This window comes from Pelophylax lessonae (assembly GCF_965119305.1).
Source record: "Pelophylax lessonae genome assembly, chromosome: 1".
Taxonomy (NCBI): domain Eukaryota; kingdom Metazoa; phylum Chordata; class Amphibia; order Anura; family Ranidae; genus Pelophylax; species Pelophylax lessonae.
The window spans coordinates 665,894,415-665,915,679 of NC_138768.1; the positions used below are offsets into that span (position 1 = coordinate 665,894,415).

Sequence of the window (21,265 nt, forward strand, 5' to 3'; positions counted from 1 at the left end):
TCATCTATTATGGCAATTCTACTTTTGCAATTCAGATAAGCAAAAGATAGCAGTAAGAAAAGAAATGTGAAGGAAAGTAAAACACTGCTGTATTCTGTACAGACTGTAGTTAGAGGCCCTATGTAGTAAAACAGGAGAGTCATAGTTGACCTACTAAGCCCAGAAGCGGTTACACATTACGAAGGATGGCAAAAGGAGAAAAATAGAGTAGAGCGCCCAAATCAGAAGTCTGGGAGTGCACCTCAGATCAAACTGTGGTGCTGTTGCTGCTGTGGACCTGGCTATGCTGTCCAGCATAGGTGCCTGGATCAGAAAGCAAACTGCAAATAATCGCACATGCCAATAAGAGTCACCAAATACATATTTATTTTCCTTTGTGTGGTTACAACGGAACTGAGGCTTTCCATAGAGGAGCTCTCCCTCCGCTGCCATCTCTATGAAGCACAAGCCTCCATTTCCTAAAGGCAGCTAATTAGCATCAGAACTTAAACAAATCTTGCCCTTCACATCAGCTAACATTGACGCATTACAGAGAGATGTCTGGAATTGCAGTGTAGAACTTTCACCCATAGAATGCACCCTTTCTCCTTTGCTTCTTCCCACTTCCCTCCTCTAAATTTGCATGTTTAATAGTAAATACCTTTTCTTCTTTTGTGCAGCCCCCACTTTGTGAGTGAGAATGATGCAGATCCTCTACCCATTTACTCCTGGGATGTCTATGTCATACATCACAAGAGGCAGTGGAACAAAGTAAATCTGGTAGTGATATGGAGAACACCTGCGCATGCACAGGATTTCCTGCTCATGTCCAGAAACACAACAGGTCTCAGTTAGGTGTTTGGGATCTGGCAGGGAAGTACATCTGCACATTTATGGGGAATTGCAAAGACCTGGCGGAGACCTGTGGTGAAGTCACACATGCGTGGGATGAAAGAAAACTAGGGAGAGGACTTTCAGTATGGCAGTACAGAAGCAGACCAGTACACAGGAGAGATACAGCTGCAAGGAAAACAATACTGGACTCTACGGCCAATAGTGATATATGGACAAGGATTACAAAAAACAAAGTCTAATTTTACTTAGGTAGGGGGAAGCTCCTCTCTAAAGCCCAACTTTAACAAAAGCTCTGTTTTTAGTAGTGGACGAACTGAAAACGGATAAGATAAGTAATGATTAGTAAATCATAAGAGCATTCATGGAATGGAAATTTTCATATGATTTTCTAATTGTGTATGACCCACATTAGTCAGGTTTTGTTATTTGTTACCTGTGTACCTATTGAGTAATATGCCATCCCTTCCTGTCCAAGGAATAACAACAATCAGGAAAATAAGTAAAGTGCAATTTCCCCAGTTGGCAATAAAAGTTGCCAATAAAAACCTGATGGAGATTCCAACATTTTCTCCCTCTATATAAAAAAAAAATTAGAAATGTTTAGAATATTCATCAGATTTTTTTTGTTATTTGTGACACTGCTGGAATTGTTCTCCATTTTCTTTTCTCCAGCCAGCCAGAACCAAACAAAGCAATATAACAGGTTCTAATCCTTTACCACCCTATACAAAATGTTAAAAACTGTTGGCTGGATTTCAGCTTTAAGGTCAATACATATAGTACAGGAGGACATTGCGACAGGATTATGCATAGTCAAGTAACCGTCGAATGTTGGCAAATAAACAAACAAATGCTTAAAATGTAAAGGAAGTTGCCAACATATTTATTTTCTAGTTCTAGTGACAGATTTATTTTATTATAACTATTGTGAAAATCATATTTTATACAAGGTAATGTGACAGCAACTCTACATGTAAAGCCGCTGATGGCTGAAGATTACTCAGGTAGTGATTACATTTTTCTACACATTTTATTGAGCTTTATTCTCTGTTGCTGGTACATTACATTACATAGTTGTGGCACATGCTTTTTGTGACAGCTGTCCTTCAATGCACTTTAAAGCGGTAGTATACTCCGCTTTTTAACTTTTACCTACAGGTAAGCCTATAATAAAGCTTACCTGTAGGTAAGATTAATATCTCCTAAACCTGCACAGTTTAGGAGATATTCACCCGTCATGCACCAGCTGACACCAGCGGCGCATGTGCTCTGAAAATCTGACGGACCTTCAGAGCTCCTTGCCGGAAAGTGAACTCCTGCGTGACATCATCGCGGCTCCGGCCACTCACATCGCCGGAGCCGCCGAACCCCGGAAGAGACGCCGAGGGAAGATGTCAGCTGCTTCAGCGGTGTCCAGGCGACTGTGTCGGGCTTCGTACTAAGGTAGGTATTTCATAATGAGCTAGTATGCGATGCATATTAGCTCATTATGCCTTTGTCCTGCAGGGTTTTTTTTTTTTGAGGATACAACCGCTTTAAAGGACCTGCTTACTTAACTGTGGGAAAAGGGCTAATAAGATATTGGCATATGAGTATTGTTTATTTACTTAAGAAATTAATGAATGTCCAGAAGTTTAATAAGCGCCCATTCAGACTGGCTTGACACGACTTGCTGGGGCGACCTGTGAAGTCGCGGCGCACAGCGTGCCCGCGACCTCGGCGCGACTTGCAGAGACTTCATATAATTGAAGTCAATGCAAGTCGCCTCCAGGTCACCCCAAAGTAGTACAGGACCCTTTTTCTAAGTCGGAGCGACTTGTGTCGCTCCTATTAGAACGGGTCCTGTACTACTCAATGGCGAATGACCGACCAAGTCGCCTGACAAGTCGCGCTAGTGTGAATGGACCCTAAGTTGTCTGCAGCAGCCAGTATTTTTTAAGTCCTCATTCACACTGACACTGCTGCATTTTCTGGGGAGTAAAACAACTTTATGTCTGGATCACTTTTTACTGCATTTAAATAGTCCTGCTTAAAGCTAAACTCCAACTTTCTTCTCACTAGACCTGAATGGAATGATCAGTCCCAGCACAGATAATCCTTTGTATCATATTGCTCTGTTGTCTGCAGATCCTCTGATCTTCTGTGTTTTAGCTGTGGCTTTGTACCATGTGACACTCTGTATATTGTAATGTAGACAGAATGCCTTCCAGCCACTTCCTGCTCCATCTCTAGCCTAGAACACACCCCTCTGTAGTCTGAGACTCTGCAAGGGATGTAACTTCCTTCATAGCTCTGATGGTGCTTGGGATGGATTAGTATAGCATTCAGTCCTGCCCAGTCACACTGACAGGTATCTCACAGATCCAAGCATCATTCAAAATCACATAGTATACGGCTTCATACACAGCTGTGCTGCTGCTGGAAGGGATGAATAGACAGCCCTGGTATACATCACATGAAAGTCTCGTGACTTCCAGCACCACTATCACAGACTATCACTATCACACAGAAAATGTGTGCTTTTTCTTGCAGATTGACCTGTGTTCGGAAATGCGGTTAATGAATTTCAGTGGACGAACGGTAACCCAAGCACAACATACGTTTTTGAAATGCACAGCAAAGCAAATTTTCTGTGCAGGTTGCCACTCCTTTCATAATGTACAGATGCAAACAAATGGTAATGAAAGCACACTGCGCAAACCATTACACAGAGCAGGGAAGTATGACAAACCATTACATAGAGCAGGGAAGTATGGCACACCATTACACAGAGCAGGGAAGTATAACAAACCATTACACAGAGCAGGGAAGTAGGACACACCATTACATAGAGCAGGGAAGTATGGCACACCATTACACAGAGCAGGGAAGTATAACAAACCATTATATAGAGTAGGGAAGTATGGCACACCATTACACAGAGCAGGGAAGTATAACAAACCATTACACAGAGCAGGGAAGTATAACAAACCATTACACAGAGCAGGGAAGTATAACAAACCATTACACAGAGCAGGAAAGTATGACAAACCATTACACAGAGCAGGGAAGTATGGCACACCATTACACAGAGCAGGGAAGTATAACAAACCATTACACAGAGCAGGGAAGTATAACAAACCATTACACAGAGCAGGTACTCCAAGTATAACAAACCATTACACAGAGCAGGTACTCCAAGTATAACAAACCATTACACAGAGCAGGTACTCCAAGTATAACAAACCATTACACAGAGCAGGTACTCCAAGTATAACAAACCATTTCACAGAGCAGCGAAGTATGACACACCATTACACAGAGCAGGGAAGTATGACAAACCATTACACAGAGCAGGTACTCCAAGTATAACAAACCATTTCACAGAGCAGCGAAGTATGACACACCATTACACAGAGCAGGGAAGTATGACAAACCATTACACAGAGCAGGGAAGTATGACACACCATTACACAGAGCAGGGAAGTATGGCACACCATTACACAGAGCAGGGTAGTATGACATGTTTGTTATAATTACAAAAAAAAATTGCCTTTAGAATCACTTAAACTTTCAGACTAAAGTTCCACTTCCAGCTTCCTCCCTATTCTCTGCTCAGAGAAATGGAGTGTGGGCGGGGGTAACACAATTCCATTCCTCCCCCCAATCACCACCCATATAAAGGCCCAGAAAAACCCACAGTAATCCTTAGACCTACCTACGTCAACTCCCACAGCTGCTCCAAGTGACTCCCATAGCCTGCCTGCCAAACTACAGAGGATCATGGGGGAAGTAGTATTAGCACTTGCATAGCAAGGAAATAGGAAGTCAGAGAGCTTAGAAATTCGGGCAGAAGGAGGAATGACATCACAGACACAGAAACCTGCTGTATACAGCTAAATGAGGTAAGATATAGAGAAACTGACAGTGGGATTGTGATTCATTTACATGCACAATGCATCTGCTTTAGGGAGGAAAAGCTGGAGTTATGCTTTACGGTTAGGTTCACACTAGCCAATGCTCTGAAAAGCAATCCACAGTGGATTGCTTTTCAGGGTACAGCTAGGCAGCCACTGGGAATGCCTTCTTTTTACTGATCAGCCGTTTATAACATGGCTAATGCACCACAACCGAAATCCAGGTGCTTGGCTCGCAGTAAGGGTACGACCCCAATACATTGAATGGTTGAGTCTGACAGGCCGTCAACTTGACATGCCACATAAAATTTACCATGGCACCTAATTAGCCTCCTTTAGCTGTATTTTAGACTGTAGGTGGGTGGCCCGAGGGCTGTAAAACTGCAATACAGCCGACTGTTATTTTAGTCCCCTGACAGTGTGAAAGCGGCCTTAAAACGGATTTAGCTGTGCTTAGTCACATTTTCATGCTTTTAGCCACATCTAGAGTTTCTAATCTTTACTGGACCGCACTTGAATGCAGGTAAAGATGTAATCACTAACTGCATTTACACCAATCAGCCATAACGTTATGGTGAAGTGAATAACGTTGTTTATCTAATTACAATGGCATCTGAAAATGGGTGGGAACATGTTGTTCCTAAAGTTGATGTGCTATAAAACAGAAAAAAGTGGGAAAGCGTAAAGATCTGAGCAACCTTTACAAGACCCAAATTGTAATGGCAAGACGACTTGGTGAGAGCATCCTCAAAAATGCAGCTCTTGTTGGATGTTCCCAGCCTGCAGTGGTCAGAACCTACCAAAAGTGGTCAGAAGAGGGAGAACTGGTAGTCTTATCCAGTAGAACTACTGAAGCTCAATCTGCTAAAAAAAGTTAATACTGGTTTCAATAGAAAGGTGTCAGAACACATAGTGCATCACAGCTTGTTGTGTATGGGGCTGTGTAGCCACAGACTGGGCAGGGTGTCCAGAATGACTTAAGCCAAAAGTGCCTACAATGGGTACATGAGCATCAGAACTGGACCACGGAGCAATGGAAGAAGGTGGCCTGGCCTGATGAATTCTTTAATGGTTTGAAGAACACAATAACAAGTTTGAGGTGTTGACATGGTCTTCAAATTCCCCAGATCTTAATCCATCAAGCATCTGTGGGATGTGGTAGAAAACAAGGCCCCACCTTGCAACTTACAGGATATTAAGGATGAGGTTTAATGTTGAAAAATGTAAAGTAATGCACTTGGGTGCCAGAAATCAGAAAGCAAGCTACTCACTAGGGTGGGAACCTCTGGGTGAGTCTAGGATGGAAAAGGACCTGGGGGTACTGGTAGACAACAGGCTTGGCAGTGGCATGGAATGCCAAGCCGCTGCAAGCAAAGCCAACAGAATACTGGGATGTATAAAAAAGGGGATTCACTCCAGAAATAAAGAGAATATTCTTCCACTCTACAAGACTCTGGTCCGGCCACATCTGGAGTATGCTGTCCAGTTCTGGGCTCCGGTCCTCAGGAAGGATGTGCTGGAACTGGAAAGAGTCCAGAGAAGGGCAACAAAAATAATTAGGGGAATGGAGGACATCAGCTATGAGGAAAGACTACAAGCACTGAACTTAATCTCTCTGGAAAAGAGACGCTTGAGAGGGGATATGATATCAATGTACAAATATTGCACTGGCGACCCTAGCATAAGGAACAAACTATTCAGAGAAAGGGAATACAATAAGACACGTGGCCACTCACTAAAACTACAGGAAAGACGATTTAACCTTAAAGTACGTAGGGGGTTCTTCACTGTCAGAGCAGTAAGGATGTGGAATTCTCTTCCACAAACAGTCGTATCAGCAGGGAGCATCGATAGTTTCAAAAAACTATTAGATGGGCACCTTAAAGACCAAAACATACAGGGGTATACAATGTATGGTTAACAGCAAACACACACACACATCATAGGTTGAACTGGATGGATTGATGTCTTTTTTCAACCTCACTAACTATGTAACTATGTGCTACTGACAGCTTGGTTCCAGATATAACAGCATACCTTCAGAGGTCTAGCAAAGTTCATACCTCAAGGGGTTATGGTGGTCGGTCATAATGTTATGGCTGATTGGTGTATATGCATGTAGAAACATCCCCTAAATGCATATAAATGTAGGTTTGACAGTGTGAACGAGGCCTAGGTTTAGGATGTGTGAGAACTCACAGCACAAAGCCCATGTTCTATGCCTTACACTAGATCCTTGGACTTGTCAGTTCTTAATATTTATTAACAAGAATTATTCATTAAAATGCACGATAATAAGTGGAATGTATTCATACGTTAAACTGAAAACAATTAATTGACTGATCTCTATTCATCGGGCTGCTAGTTTAAATAATACCAAGAGAATATTACATCAATAACAGATCTTATGTGATTTCAAGCATGTGGCTAATGGAGAGTCATATCCTGCTCATCCATGTTCTTGTCAAAGCACATTCTTCTTTCAACGCCTTTGATTTCTATTTACATCTCCTCAAATATCATACAGTTACAATTTAAGAATAATTACTTTAGTGAAAATTGAAGCCCGCAGTAGGTCCTTGATACACTGTAAAAGCGCAAAGAAAAAGCATAAACCCTATTTCCAAATACATATCCCATGTGATTGTGGTCCAGTGCCTATATTCTCTGGTGTGGGTGCATAGTAAAACTAAGGGCACCTAAAGTTCTGTGCATTGCGGTACTGTGTGGTAAACTATGTGTTTCACCATGCACTGACTCAATGTGTAGAAATGGACACAACTATGTTCAGCGTGTTGCAGTGCCACCATTTTAATGACAACCATTTCAGCGATCCATAAGGCACAAAAGGGAACCATTGTTGATATTGGGTCCTCTGATTCCTCCTGTATTGAATTGTACTGTAACTGTATTGTCTTCCCCCACAATGTAAAGCGCTGCGCAATCTGTTGGCGCTATATAAATCATGTATAATAATAATAATATTGGTTTGCCTTATAAAAAATGATGCACCCCTACAATAGTCTGCATGGGCCCTAAAGGTAGGATGGCCAGTATTTACTTGCAGGCCAAGCTAATACAGACCTCCCCTGCCCTTATGTTAGGGTGTATGCTGTGTAGGATGACCTAATACTATTCAGCAGCGTCAGAGGACAATGTACTGACCCTATGCCCATGCAGTTACACTTCAGCATCATGGCCACACAAATGCGTTTAGTTAGTTAAGTAAAGTTTATTATTAAAATTCTGATGACTTTTATTGACATATTTAATTCTAACACTCTAATGTAGGTTTGTGAACAGACTGTGCAGCAATTTCTATTCGTAAGAGGACAGCGCAGGCAGTGAGTAAGGCAAGTATGATCTTTCTTCTTTGCAGATACATCTTTAATTGCAAATTTTGTTTAATGATAGCAGCAAATGAGCATTTTTAGCCCCAGCACTTAAAGGAAACCTGTACTGGAAAAATATGGAGGCAAACACTGATGACATCCCTCTGGAAATGCCAGCTACCTGGCTGCCTCTAGCTTCAGTACGCTGACCTAGAAACAGCATGCTAATCAGTAAATTTAGAACTTTTGATCTGCATAATTGTGCCAGATCTGAAGTTACTGTAGCATGACAGCTAGGAAACTAGTATTCTCAGCAGTGGAACATTAGGTGTCAGCAATGGCAGCCTCCATCCTTCTCCAGTACAGAGTTCTTGTAAAAGAAAAAGTAGTGTGTTTCCCCTCTGCTAGGCTTCACGAACTCCATACTGAAATAAATGGGTATCTTTTTTTTTTCTTCTTTTAAGATGTCTCCCACACCTGACATTACTCTACCCTTAGACTACCCCTTACTCTACCACTACACTTACACAACCCCACAAGGAGTGACCAGAGGCAGATGCTGGCAAAAAACGCGTAGATTTTTTCCAATAGTTGTAAACACTGCATATGTGGTGAGATGTTAAGCCGGTTCACACTGGGGCGACTTGTCAGGCGACTTGGTCGCCTGACAAGTCGCCTGCCATAGATTAGCACAGGACCCGTTCTAATAGGAGCGACACAAGTCGCTCCGACTTAGAAAAAGGGTCCTGTACTACTTTGGGGCGACCTGGAGCGACCTGCATTGACTTCAATAATATGAAGTCTGTGCATGTCGCTCCGAGGTCGTGGTGCGCGCTGTGCACCGCGACTTCACAGGTCGCCCCGGCAAGTCGGATCGCCTCAGTGTGAACCGGCTCTTACTAAAACCGGTGCACAAATAATCTGGTGCAGCTGTGCATAGTAACCAATCAGCCTCTAGGTTTTATTGTCAAACCTTGATTGAACAAGCTAAAGTTAGAAACCGATTGGTTACTATGCACAGTCTACCTTATTTTGTGTGCACCAGTTTTTGTAAATCTCCCCCATTGTGTGCAAACAGCAGCAGCTATACAAATCAATGGGTGATGCTGTACGCATAAAACCACTCCTTTGTAAATAGAGCTTTCAAAACTGTCTGCCCCCAGGGTCTTCGCTTCTGTGGATTTTCTGGACACATACAAACTGGCCACAACTTATTGGACAGTTTGTATATGGCCATAGCATAGAGTAAGTGGCATATAGCCACCTCTGAACACAGAAAACTAGAGGACCCTGGCCACCCATGTAAATGTAGCTTTAATGGCAGGACCCCCCTCTCTCTACTACTAACCTATTCTTTTTTTCTTTTTTCTTTTTTTTTTTAACAGTTGCGTTTATTAAATATGTTTGGCAGCATGAACAAGTAAGGTCCCAGTAGTCTTCCGAGAGGGATGGAATGTTCACATGCCATTTATTATCAAGAGAGTGTATTTTGGGAGTGGTCAAAGGAGATTAAGGAGTAAAGAGAGGACAGAGGTTTAGATAGGTCCTCCTCCATTAACTTACATTCCAAAGGGTTGGTCTTAATGGTTGGGAATTGAGCAGCAACTGCATGCTGCACTTGTAGAAAACGGAAGAACATCCTATTAGGTCTCTACTACTAGCTTTACTAGATGCCATTTGTATTTTCTTTTGTGTTATTGACCACTATAAAACCATATTCAACCCCCTTTTCTTCAATGACCTGATGGCTTTATCTATCTTTACAATGCCTGGACTGTATATTAACTCCTGCAATTGTTAAATAATGAAACCCCATGGGAGCTTAGACAAAACCAACATCATCCACAAACATGTTATACTTACCTGCTCTGTGCAATGGCTCCTATAGCAAGCCACTTGGATAGCGGCACTTGTGCAGACTTGAATTCCAAGCCATGCTGTGTATCCATAGTCACATACAGTGTGGCTCGGCCCTGCCCTCTGCTCACAGGCTTTGACTTACAGCAGTAGGAGCCAATGGCTCCTGATGCTTCCTCCATGGCCAGTGAGGAGAGAGAGCGGAGAGAGCTTCTGCTTTTGGGCACAGCACTGGATTGAGATCAAGCTCCGGTACATATGAGGGGGGAGGAGGGGGAATCTGCACACAGGTTTTTTTTTTACCTTAAAGTGATACTAAAGACTCATTTTGTTTTTAGTTGAAAATAATAAACATGTTTTACTTACCTGCACTGTGCAGTGGTTTTGCACAGAGCAGTCCAGAACCTCCTCTTCTTGGGTCCCTCTTTAGCTCCCTTGCCCCATCCCTCCAGTTGAGTGCCCCCACAGCAAGCAGCTTGCTATGGGGGCACCCAAGCCTAGCCACAGCTTCCTGTGTCCATTCAGACATGGAGCTGCGGCGCGACCCGCCCGCTTTCTCTCCTTATTGGCTGACTTTTTGTTTGACAGCAGCGGGAGCCAATGGCGCAACACTGCTGTCTCAGCCAATGAGGAGGGGAGTCCTAGGCAGCCGAGACGCTCCTTCAACATTGCTGGATCTGGATGGATCTCAGGTAAGTATTAGGGGGGCTGCTGCACAGAAAAGGTTTTTTATCTTAATGCATAGAATGCATTAAGATAAGAAACCTTCTGCCTTTACAGTCACTTTAAGGAATAGAATGCATGAAGGTAAAAAAACCTGTGTGCAGGAGCCCCCAGACCCCCCCCCTTTATTTACCTGAGCCCCCTCTTTATCCAGCGATGTCCAAAAGAGCCTTGACTCTCCGGGATTTGCCGATGGCTCCCGTTGCTGTCAATCACAGCCAGTGAGATATTCAGGAGATGGAGGGGTGGGGCCAAACCACAGCTCATGTGTGAATGGACACACAGAGCCGCAGGTCGGGAGCACGACTGCTTGGGTGACCCCAGAGCAAGCTGCTTGCTTCGGGGGCACCCGGCAGGAGGGAGGAGTGCCAGTGAGGGACCTGAGACCAATATTTACCATGCTATATACCCATACTTCAACAATGTCACACCACTGTTCCTATATAGTATCCACACTGTTATACTACTCTTTTTAGCTAAAACCATTATGTCAACTTGTTTGAGTGCCTTGCCAATAACAATGATTTAACCTAGTATGAAAGAATAATTAACGGATGGTTTTGGTGAGATGAGACTAACCAAAAAGCCATGCACTGAGAGCTAATGTAATTTATAACATCGTCTTTGTAATAGAAGTCTTCCACAAAAATGTCATATGTCGTATCCTTAGAACCATGGCAAATAAGGACATTTAGCACACTGTTTGCATACAGAATGCCCCAGAAATGTTATTTTTTGTCATGCCCCAGAAATGTTATTTTTTGTCATTCCTACTTTCCCAGCAGCTTTTCCTCCTTCAGAGGGCCAGTGTAGCCCCAACATACATGGATCGAACTACTAAAAGTGACAAGCATGGCTTTAGTTCAAAGGATGGTATAGAGATGAGAGCACTTCCAGGAATTAAATCCCCAATGTGTACAGTGAGTTCACAGTGGGCCCCTTCACCCTTGGGGCCCATGTGCACTGCTCACATTAGGGACACATCAGTGAGGCTGATCCTTCTTAGGGCACAGGTATCCAGAAGTCTGAGGACAGCAGATCCCACCAAAGAACAAGTGAAGAGTCTGAAATGAAGTTTGATAATATCCTTGCAATGTATACAACTGGAGAGGATGCTCTACACATTTTAAAGTAGAACTCGGTTGTGCATATATGTTTACATACCCTGGCAGAATTTATGATTTCTTGGCCATTTTTCCGAGAACATGAATGATAACACAAAAACATTTCTTTCACTCATGGTTAGTGTTTGGCTAAAGTCATTTATTATCAATCAACTGTGTTTACTCTTTTAACCACTTGCCGACCGCCGCACGACTATCTACGTCGGCGGTCAGCCCCTCACAGGCAAACTAACGTAGGGCTACGTTGTTTGCTTGTGAGGGTCTAGGGAGCGAGCGCGCGCCCCCCGGGGCGCGCTCCCGCTCCCGCGTGGTCACGGACCCCCCCGCGCGTGTGACCAGCGGACCCGATGTCCGCCGGTCACTCGGCGATCGGCGGGGGAGAGGGAGAATGTCAGGCAGCTTGTGTAAACAAACTGCCTGTCATTCTCCTCGCTGCAAAGACACTGATAAAACGGATCTGGTATGTAGATCCGTTGATCAGTGTCCTTACAGCTAGAGCCACAGCCAATCACAGTAGAAACCACGCCCCTAGGGACACACACAGCCCCTCCCTTCCAAATAAAGTTAACCCCTTCACTACCAGTGTATTTTTACAGTAACAGTGCATATGTATAGCACTGATTACTGTAGAAATGTCACTGGTAACCCCAAAAGTGTCAAAAATGTCAGTCAAGGGTCCGATCTGTCCGCCGCAATGTCGCAGTACCGCAAAAAAAATCGCAGATCGCCGCCATTACGCGTTAAAAAAAAAACAACAAAAATGACAAAAATCTTTCCCTTTGTTAGTAAACGCGATAACTTTTGCGCAAACCAATCAAAATACGCTTTTTGCGATTTTTTTTACCAAACATAGGTAGCATAAAATAAATTGGCCGAAAATTTTTAAAAATTTTGATTTTTACATTTTTTTTGGGGGGAATTTCATATAAAAAAATGTGAAAAATATTGCTATTTTTGCAAAATTGACGCTCTTTTTTTGTTTATAGCGCGTGATCAAAAAATCGCACAGGTGATCAAATACCACCAAAAGAAAGCTCTGTTTGTGGGAAAAAAAGGACGTCAAATTCGTTTAGGTACAGCGTCGCACGACCGCGCAATTGTGCGTTAAATTCACGCAGTGCCGAATCGCAAAATACCCCCTGGTCGGAATGGGGGTAAAATCTTCCGGGGCTTAAGTGGTTAAGTCATAATGACAACAGAAACTACCCAAATTACCCTGATCAAAAGTTTACATACCCTGGGGATTTTGGCCTGATAACATGCACACAAGTTGACACAAAGGGGTTTAATAGCTGATAAAGGTAACCATTCTCATCTGTGATCTGTTTGCATGTAATTCGGGTATTTCTGGACTCCTGACAGACCCTTGCATCTTTTATCCAGTGCTGCACTGACCAAAGCCTATGATGAAAGGTACACCATTTCTACTGTGAAATATGGAGGTGGATCGCTGATGTTTTGGGGATGTGTGAGCTACAAAAGGCACAGAAAATTTGGTCAGAATTGATGGCAAGATAAATACAGTATGTCATCAAAAAACACTGGAGGAAAATTTGCATTAATCAGCCTGGAAGCTGTGCATGGGACGTACTTGGACATTCCAACATGACAATGATCCTAAACACAAGGCCAAGTCGACCTGTCATTGGCTACAGCAGAATAAAGTGAAGGTTCTGGAGTGGCCATCTCAGCATTCTGACCTCAATATCATTGAGCCACTCTGGGGAGATCTCAAAAGTGCAGTTCATGCAAGACAGCCAAAGGATTTACAGAAACTGGGAGGCTTTTTGCCAGCAAGAATGGGCAGCTTTTCCATCTGAGAAGATAAAGAGCCTCATCCACAAATACCACAAAAGAGTTCATGCTGTCATTGATGTCAAAGGGGGCAATACACGCTATTAAGAACTGGGGTATGTAAACTTTTGATCAGGGTCGACTGGGTAGTTTCTGTTGTCATTATGATTTAAAAAGCGTAAACACAGTTGATTAATAATAAATGGCTTCAGCCAAACACTAACCATGAGTGAAAGAAAAATGTTTGTGTTATCATTCATGTTCTCTGAAAAATGGCCAAGAAATCATAAATTCTGCCAGTGTATGTAAACTTATGAGCACAACTGTATAGGCAAAACTTTTTCATTTTGGATAGAGCAAAGGAGGGTTATAACCCGTCAATTTTTTTTTTTTTTTCGCCATCTGTATCCCTTTTGTGAAGATTTCCCTTCACTTCCTGTCCTATAACCAAACAAAAAGTGAGAGGAAATCCCTGCAAATTAAGGGAATTCCTCGGGGACCCCCAGGTCACCAGAACTAGTGTCCCCATTGGAAGATTTCTTCCTATTACTTTACTGGGGACAACCCAAAATTTGGGATTTTCTTTTTGTTTCATTCTCAATAATGGTAAACATAATGGTAAATAGGGAGGGTGAATTTCCATAACAAGGGCACAGATAGCAATAAAAACTGACAGGTCCTGTTCTAATCTATCCTCACTCTATCCAAAACATAAAAAAGTTTACCTTTAGTTATACTTTAAGGACTCCAGAAATTCTAAATGTTTTTCTTTTTATATCTATTTTGCGTACCACTGAAACTTTTATTCCCTTGGAAAGGGACTGACAGGGCACGGAGGCTGCTGCAATCATTATTTTTTTTTTTTTTGAAAATCTTTTTTTATTTTGCAACAAACAAATAACAATACAACAAGGTGCAAGGAGTCTTCCATAGGCACATGGAGATAATACCAAATAAAGGGTCACCCACGCAGGGGCACTCAACACGTTAGCTGCAATCATTATTTCAAGTACCGTGTCTATTTTCTGTATTTCCTGATCTCTTTCATACTGGAATCAATGCAATTTGTAGTGCTTTTTCCATTTATACACTCTTCTTATACATTCTTCTTATCCATTTTATACAGGACCCTTAAGGTCTGAATAATTCAATCAATAGTTAGTCTCTGCACAAGTTAGTATACAGTAGATATTATCAGCTAGTTTACATAGATGTTATAGTCCAGTGATATATTTGTCAGTTTATCTCTGCTAACGTGTTACGCTATATTAGCATTGTATGTCAGAGCTGTATTGATAACATGCTAGTTAGAGTGTCACTTTATTGTTTGGTATCTGAGGGCGGGAGTTCCTGGCTTCAGCACACATATATACCACACTTAAGATGGCCTCCTCTATGGCCTAATGAAGAAGCATGCATGCTTGGAATGTATGCCGCCACCACCTACATCCCAGAAGCAAGTCACACCCTGGTCTGCAGTCTTCAGCTTCCCTGAGCACTATTGGTAGTGCAGGAATCCACCGGCACAGCTGACAGTCTACCATTGTTACAGAGACAGAGAGACACCCAGCGGGACTACTTGGGAACTACAAGAGGGACTTACATGTGTTTACAAGCGCAATCCTATCTATCCCTGGGAGTGCCTATCTTTTTACCATTAAAGTGTTTTAAACTATTACACATAGAAGTGCTGTTCCTTCTCTTCCTCCTGTTGCAATAATGCCTTCTAGCACTGAAGTCAAATGCCTGTCCATATTGGCCTGGCCATAATATCATTTTACTGCATAAGATAATTACAAAGACTTGTCTGACTGCAACACCATACAACCAGTATAAAATTTTACTATCAGTATGTTATCGGCTTATAGGTCATACAAGTTTAGCAAACTCTCCCCACTAAAAAAATAACAGGGAATAGCCAAATAAATAAACAAACACTACTTTATGCAGGGTGCATTCAGGTGCATTCTGTTTGTATTTGAGATCAGTTTGAAATGCTTCTGAGGTCCTTAAAGAGGAAGTAAACCCTCCTCTCACACTTGTACCTATAGGTAAGCCTATGATAAGGCTTACCTATAGGTACTGTAAATATCTCCTAAACATGTACCGTTTAGGAGATATTTACCTTACATGCAGCCAGTGACGTCACTGGCGCATACGCTCTGAAGGAACGGCCGCTCGTGCCGTTCCTTCAGAGCTCCGTGCCGTGACCGTCGGCTCCCGCGCGCGTGCGCGGGAGTGACGTCACCGCGGCTCCGGCCAATTAGATGGCCGGATGCCGTGATCCCGGAAGACGGGCGACTGGACATGTCGCCCGTCATAGAGGTAAGCGAGCGGCACGGCGGGGGCTCGTTCTAAGGTAAGTATTTGATAATGAGCTAGTATGCGATGCATACTAGCTCATTATGTCTCTTTTACAACCTCTTTAAGAGCCCATTCACATTAGCGCGACTTGTCAGGCGACTTGTCAGCCTGACAAGTCGCGCTCGGTCGCGGTCCATTGATTAACACAGGACCCGTTCTAATAGGAGCGACACAAGTCGCTCCGACTTAGAAAAAGGGTCCTGTACTACTTTGGGGCAACCTGGAGTCGACTTGCATAGACTTTCATTATGTGAAGTCTCTGCAAGTCACGCCGAAGTCGCGGTGGACGCGACTTCACAGGTCGCCCCCCAAAGTCGTGTCGCGCTAGTCTGAATGGGCTCTGAGCTCTTTAACAGGTACATTTGAATGTTACTTTTGCATTCCCATTGAATTTTATGGTGACAGAAGCAATTCTGATCTGAGCAAAACGCCCATCAACACAAAGCCTAACCATACTGTATCTTATTACCATCAAGGTAAGCCTGAACTTTGTCTATTCAGGGAGGGCTAGTAAAGTGGACTCTTGTACTCAAAATCTTTTAATCCTTCCTTATTTATGAGTCCTGCATCCCTCATATAAAATCCCTATTTAAAAAAATAGCATTGAAAAGTTTTGACCCCAACTTCTGGCCTGTTTGCCTAGGTACTTATGACTGTGACTATGCTATGTTTTATATATATATTTTTTTTTGGTAGCAATTGTAGATTGGATGAGGTCCAATAGATGTGTTTTAGTGGAAGGTCAGCCTAAACCAAACATGTTTCTTTGCCCTGGGTTCACTCTAAGTAAAACTTAGATTTTTGTATTTCTCTTTAAGCCTCCAATTTCTGTCTCTGACACATGCCTGACATGTGCTTGAACTCTGAGCTTCCTAAATAACTCACCCACACACTGTCAATAAATGAAATATGGCAGACAGGAGACACTGTAGATTCATGCAGATATTGTGTTTAACAGCCACTGTAGGCTTTTTCACCAGATTATGTGCAAAGGCAGATGGAAATTGAATATAAAGACGGAATACAGGTAACTACACATAGCAAAATTCTGTATACTTATTTACCATGAATAAATATTACATAAACAAATAATTAAATACTATATACAGTATACCCAAGTATGCAAACTGAGGTTCACATGCTTAACATGTTATTAAAATTCTATTAAATTCAAGTTGGAAATAAGGAAACAGGTACTGAAAACATGCAACTAACTTTTTTTTTAAATGCCAGCTACATACAGGTACTTATAGTGCTGATGCTGTGGCTTCAATACTTTCTGAGACCTTGACCTGAAACAAGCATGCAGATCAAGAGTTCTGATTTAATCCGCCTTTCAAATCAACATGCTTCTGCGCAGTTCTTGAATTAAAAAGTATTAGGCCCCATGCACTCTTGGGCATTATGGAATTGCAGGCAGAATCGGACAATGACACGTTTGCCATGCCATTATTTCTAATGGTACCTCAAACACGGTGCGGTTGTGTCACATTTGTCGCGTGATAAATCGCGCTGCAATCACGGCAAAATCCTAATATGTGAAGCTTGTCGCTCACAAAAGAGCAGGAGCTTCTTATGGTCCAGCATTGCGACAACTGCGACAAAATCACACCACGATTGGGGTGCCATTAATATTTAATGGAATCACAAACGCGTCCCACATTTTGTCCTGATTCTGGAATTGCAACCAGAATCAGGCAATTACAGAACGTTAAGGTGTGAATGGAGCCTTAAAGCCAGAGACAGCCAAGCAACTAGCATTCTTAGAAGTAGGCTATCAACAATAGCCTCAGTAAAACACTCAGGGGTTGATTTACTAAAACTTTAGTGCAAAATCTGGTGCAGCTGTGCATAGTAGCCAATTAGTTGCTAACTTAAGCTTTGAAATTAGGCTGGCCATACATTATACAATTTTCTTGTTCCATTTCCTTTAGATTTACCTTCAACTATGTAGTGTACATAGTGCCTGATTGCATACAAATTGAAAGTGTTTAGGTTTGTCCTCATATTATATGGTTTACAAGAAAATTGTATAATGTATGTCAAGCCCTAAACTTTGACGAAACTGATCAGTTTCTAAGCAGAGCTGCACCAGAGTTTGCACTCTCCAGTTTTAGTAAATCAACCCCACAGTACAGTAGTGATGAGCTCATAGCAGTGAAAGTTATGCCATTCAATTCTTAGTACAGTCAGACTAAATCATTACCTGGGCTACAGGAAAGACATTTTCAAACTTTTGGTTCTTTTTTCGTGTCATGTGCAGTTTCAAATCAAAATAATGAACCTGTCTTCACAAGCCCAGCACCCTAAGGAAAACACAAGGCCATCTACAGGCTTTCCAATTATTCCATTTCTCATGAGAAAATATTCTTAAATAAGGAAAATACTAACATATTATGTTGTGTTCAGAAGTTGATCTCACATTTAAACCTCATATTTGCTAAACTATGCAAAAACACAAGCTTCAAATGACTGTTCTGGCATCAGACAGATATTGCACTGTATGTTTACCCTCTGTACACTGTTACAAGTCATAAAATATCACATACTACAACTGTTACAGTGCTGTGGTAACATTGCATCATTACTGCATCATTATATAAAATAATGACTTAACTGCATCTGTCGTGAGAAATGTGGGTGCTGTCATTACTAATCTACTTCAGGAAATGCCAACTGCCTGGTTGTTGCCTTGACTATTTCGTTTAAGGCCGGGTTCACACATATGCCGCCGCAGGTTCGTGCCTGGGGTCTGGTGCGTCCCTGTTCACCGGTTCAGGTGCAAATCAGGTCTGAATTTTTGCCTAAATTATCACCTGAATTGGACCCAAAGACGCACAGGATCCTTTTTGGATGCAGATCGCTGCTGCCCCCGACCTGTGTGAAACGGCTCGATTGAGAGCCGGTCACACTCACCTGTAATGCGAATTGGATGAGGGGAAACTCAAATCCAATTCACATACTGTATATGTAAACCTTAAAGCTTACTAGGTCATGGACTCAAAACAAGTATGCAGATTAGGGAAGTAAGATTTAAGTCATTACTGTATATCCATTTTTGCCCTGAGTCTGTATCTCCAAGTGTTGAAGTACAGGGCTGAGATACGTTTACACATTTATTATACAGCATCTTTCCATAAGAAGGCAATCCCTTGTATTTGGTGCAGATGCCAGTTTTGTCATAAGGTAAAGGAAAAAAAAAATCTGCCAGTTTCATTATCACACTAGCAGTCCTTCCTTATACCCCATGATTTCCTGCATACACCCAGAAGCCTCATAGGCTGTAATTGATTCCTGCCCTCCTGTTTGTTGATGGAGAGGGAGAATTAAAGTACAGCCCAGGAGGCTGCAAGGTACAGTATATGCGCAAAGTCAAAGAGCAGGTCTCCAGTGACCATAATTCTACGTAAACCTGATCGCTGACTTCCACTGTAGCTGTTCACTTTAAAAAGATACAGAGGTCAGGGGGAAGGAAGGGCATTGCTCCTGGTTGCTCTATTGGTGAAATGTTTCTGCTGTAGCTATTATGAAGGGTCCCCATTCACCCTGTTGGATTCTTTATTCATTTAACATTATGGGGAAAGCAACAAGTGAATCTAGAATATGCAAAGGTGGGCAGGAGCACCCCAAACTTCAGTGCAACTAAAATATCCCTTTTGGGTAGACTTGCTTTTCAACAGTTTCATCTATGGTTGTATCTGCTGCTTTCTTCCTCTGTCCTCCCTACAAAGAAAATATCTAATCTTACCATCCTAAACTATGTATGTGAATATGTGGAGTGCAGTTAAAGTATAAAAGGTAAAACTTTTTTTTTTTTTAGTTTTGGATAGAGTGAAGAGGGATTAGAATACATGTACACTTTTATTGCTACCAGTGCCCCCATTAAGGACAATCAACAGTTATTGAATAATATTAATAATAAATATTTAATAATAATATTTAGTTTATTTGTGGTTATTGATAACTTCAGCATTCGGCGTCAACCCACCATCACTTAAACAAAATTGTAAAAGACTGAAGAAAATGATTTAGCGCTTAAAGTATATCTAAGTCCAACAATAATTTATGAGATATAATAGATGTTGTGGCTGCACTAGTTTTCCTATTTTTTAGGCTAGGAACATCTTTAGCAAGTACAGAAAATACCTGGGGATCATGCCAGAAACGGTGTGTCCTAGCCACTTCCTGTGAGATGAACTGGAAATGAACCACTTTGTGCCTGCACTTTAGCAGAAAGACGACTGCAGCTTGGGCTTAAAAAGTCCTTGGGACTCGGCTGATCACAGAGCAGGGTAAAGGGCCAATCACAGCGGGCCCTTAACTACGTGATCAGCTGTCAGGAAATGACAGTTGATCACAGAAGTAAACAGAAGCTGGTTTACGGCTTTTTTTTTCTTCACACTGTCAGCGCGAAGAAAATAAGCAAGCCATTACCGGCTTATGTTACAGGGACATCAGTCCCCTTAGTGATCATCAGTGCTGGAAATCAGTGCACTCCAGTGCTGCTAATCAGTGCCACCTATAAGTGCCCATCAGTACTGCTAATAAGTGCACACCAATGCCACCTATCAGTGCCCATCAGTGCTGCCAATCAGTGCCCATCAGTACTGCCAATCAGTGCCCATCAATGCCACCTATCAGTGCCATCAGTGCTGCCAATCAGTGCCCATCAGTGCTGCCTATCAGTGCCGCCTATCAGTGTCCATCAAAGCCCCCTCATCAACTCCCAACAGTGAAGGAGAAAAATTACCTGTTTGCTAAATTTCATAACAAAATATGATATGTTTTGTTTTTTTTGTTTTTCAAAATGTTGTCTTTTTTGTTTGTTTAGCAAAAATAAAAAACCCAATGGTGATTAAACACCACCAAAAGAAAGCTCTATTTGTGTGAAAAATTATAAAAACATAATTTAGGTACAGTGTTGCATGACTGCGCAATTGTCATTCAAAATGTCAGAACGCTGAAAGCTGAAAATCGGCCTGGGCAGGAACTCCTAACCCTCCCAAGAGAAAGAGACATGTTTGAAGTCCAACCTGGATGGCAGCTATGTCTCCCTTTAAAGATACAGTGGAGGAATGGTTATAGCCACCCAGAGAAAGAGAATGTATTATGCGCAGGATTAAGGGTACAAAAAAAAAAAAAAAAACCTGAAAAAAGAAAATGAACACAGCCAGCACATGCAAGGACAAGTAAGCTGCAATGTTACATTTTTGGTTTTAGGTTTAAATATACTTGGCTTGATCAAAAATGTATCAGCTCAATTTTAAATTAAACAATGCTTGTATTTTTCATCAATTTTATTTTATGAGTACTTATACAGATGTGCATTCATGTTCAGTTG

The 21,265-nt window shown here is 42.1% G+C and overlaps 1 protein-coding gene across 2 annotated transcripts in view; it reads right to left on the reverse strand.

Annotated features, from left to right (window-relative positions):
- Positions 1-21,265, reverse strand: part of NR3C2 (nuclear receptor subfamily 3 group C member 2) — a 544,471-nt gene that overhangs the window by 477,402 nt on the left and 45,804 nt on the right. The gene's annotated exons all lie outside the window — the stretch shown is intronic.